We start from the raw sequence: 2,888 nt of genomic DNA on the forward strand, positions 1-2,888 counted from the left end.
ACACTGCTTTCCCATATTTAAAAGAGCTATTGTCAGACTTCCTGGTGGTCCAGCAGTTAACTCTGTCCTCACAATGCAGAGGACACAGGTTCCATTCCTGGTTGGGGAAGTAAGATCCCATATGCCACAGAGCATGGCCCCAAACCCCTACAAACTTATTGTTGATCCCTCTTATCCTGTCCTGGGTCTCATTTGCTTATTGTGGAGTTCTGAGGAGAAAACCTGACTTTCACTTGCAGGATCATGCTGGCGCTGGTTCAGTGACTGTCCTGAAACAAACCACAGCTTAGGTCACCAGCAGTTCTGAATTGTACCAGTGGATCTGTTTTCCTTTTTTCATCTTCCCAACAGAGTCCTCTTCTTCAGAGATGTGTGCCCCAGGCAGTGCCTGGAAAAGGGAATGATCAGAACTCCCGTGCAGCTTGAGATGTGGAATTCTCCACAGACCAGTGCTGGCAAGAAATAGCAAGGTCCTTGGAAGGTTTCTGTCCTAATATGGGAACTCATTGTCTTCAGAACCTGTACCTCCTTCCTTTTGCTTATCGCAAAGGGCCACTCCAGCAGATGCTCATTTTCCTCTTACTTCCTGGTCCCCAAATCTATGATTCTTTTTACCCAATATCTGAACACTCTCTTAATAGTGAAGTTACAGCTTTCACTACCTTCCCTAAGTTCAATTAAAAGTAATAATTTAATTACTTTACAATATTGTATAGCCTCTAATTAAAATAAATAAATTTAAATAAAAAAATAAACTGAAAAAAAGTAATAATTTAAGATACAAGTATTTTACCTTGTAAATAGACCAAAGTGATTATTGCAAAGTACTGAGAATGATGAGGGTTCAGGTGGCTCTGAGGTAAGGAATCCACCTGCCACTGCAGGAGACACAGGGAGATGTGGGTTTGATCCCTGGGTCAGGAAGATCCCCTGGAGTAGGAAATGGCAACCTGTTCCAGTATTATTGCCTGGAAAATCCATGCACAGAGGAGCCTGGTGCTGTAGTTCAGAGGGTCGCAGAGTCAGACACGACTAAGCAACTGAGCACACATGAGAATGAAGAATTAATACTTTCATGACCACAGTCTCTGGATTCAGATGGTTATTTAACCCATAGTTTTCCCTCTATTTTGCCTAAGCAAATACTTTCCTACTACCTTTGTATTCATTTCTCATGCACTGCTAATTTACCTTGTGCCAACTGACACTGTGTAGAGCCAGGAAGTCTTCTTAATGTGAACTTTCACAGTGTCATATTATTCTATGGAATTTGCTCAGCGTTCAAATGTTCTTTCGATGAATTTGTGGGGGAGAAAGTGGTCTCCCCGTCCTATTCCTCTGCCATCTTAGGACCGCCCCCCTCATATTATTCTAATTCCCCATTTTCCTCTGGCTTTTTTTTTTTTCCAATCTGGAACATAGCAAGTACATATTCAGTGTTCTTCTCACAGCTGCCTTTAACTCCTTGTTCTTCAGGCTGTAGATGAGAGGATTCACCATGGGAGTGACCACACCATACTGCACAGAGAAGATCAACTCCACAGGGGATCCTGAAATTGGTGTGAGATAGCGGAGGAAAGCAGATACGTAGAAGAAGCTCACCACAACAACATGGGAGGAGCAGGTGGAGAAGGCTTTCCTTCAGCCTGAGGTGGAGCTGATGCTCAGGATGGTGGGGACAATACAAGCACAGGAAAAGACTATTGGGAGGAGGGCCCCAAACCCAGGCATCAGGCTGGAACACAGAAAGACTATCAGGTTGATGGAGACATCAGACCAGGACAGAGGGAAGAGAGAGGGCACCTCGCAGCTGTAGCGGCTAATGGTATGGTTCTCACAGAAGTCCAGGTTAGTAGCTTTGAGGATATTGATAAGAGCTTTCAAGAAACCCAAGCCCCATGAGCCCCACACAAGCTGCACACACAGCTGTTTCTTCATCATCTGTCTGTAAAGCAGAGGGTGGCAGATGGTGGCATAGCTGTCATAGGCCATTGCTGAGAGCAGACAGGCTTCAGTCCCTGCAGTGATAAACACAAAGAAGCCTTGAGCTAGGCAGTCACTTAGTGAGATGGTTTTTGTCTCAGACAGGAGGTCCTTCAGCATCATGGGCACAGTGACTGAAGATAAACAAAGATCCAGGAGAGAGAGAGATGACTCAGGAAGAAGAACATGGGCGTGTGAAAGTGAGAAATAGTCCTGACCACCAGCAGCATCATCAGGTTTCCCATTAGTATCAGGAGGTAAATCTCTAGGAAAAACACAAAGAGCAGAGCCTGGATGTGTGGGTCAGTAGACAGCCCGAGGAGGAGGAATTCAGTGATGGTGCTATGGTTCCCCAAAGTCATTGACAAAGGCTGTTTCCTAAATGTTATACAAAAAATCATGTCAGTGATGTTTTCTTTATCCTTCAATCAGTTTTCACATTGTGTTGATTTTCTTTTATTATACTGTCAATCAGCAAATAAATATTTATGTTCCAAACTAAGCCACATATTATATCAGTCACTTTAAATATGATGAGGAATTAAGCATAGTCTTGCTCATTTTAAAGATCACACGTCTGTGAGATACATATATGAATACAGGTTATTAGAAACCATTATGATTAGCACAGTTGGAGTCCTAGAGGTGACTTTTGAAAGAGCCAGTCATGAATTAATATTGAAGTCTTTGAGGAAAGATTTAAAAAAAGAGTAAACAAAGGTCCGTCTAGTCGAGGCTATGGTTTTTCCAGTGGTCACGTATGGATGTGAGAGTTGGACTATAAAGAAAGCTGAGCGCCGAAGAATTAATGCTTTTGAACTGTGGTGTTGGAGAAGACTCTTGAGAGTCCCTTGGACTGCAAGGAGATCCAACCAGTCCATCCTAAAGGAGATCATTCCTGGGTG

At 43.3% G+C, this 2,888-nt stretch overlaps 1 pseudogene; it reads right to left on the minus strand.

Moving 5' to 3' along the window:
- Positions 1–1,371: 1,371 nt before the first annotated feature.
- LOC104997875 lies at positions 1,372–2,345 on the minus strand (annotated as a pseudogene).
- Between the last annotated feature and the right edge of the window lie 543 nt (positions 2,346–2,888).

This window comes from Bison bison, unplaced genomic scaffold, assembly GCF_000754665.1.
Source record: "Bison bison bison isolate TAMUID 2011002044 unplaced genomic scaffold, Bison_UMD1.0 scf7180017852573, whole genome shotgun sequence".
In the NCBI taxonomy this organism is placed as follows: Eukaryota; Metazoa; Chordata; class Mammalia; order Artiodactyla; family Bovidae; genus Bison; species Bison bison.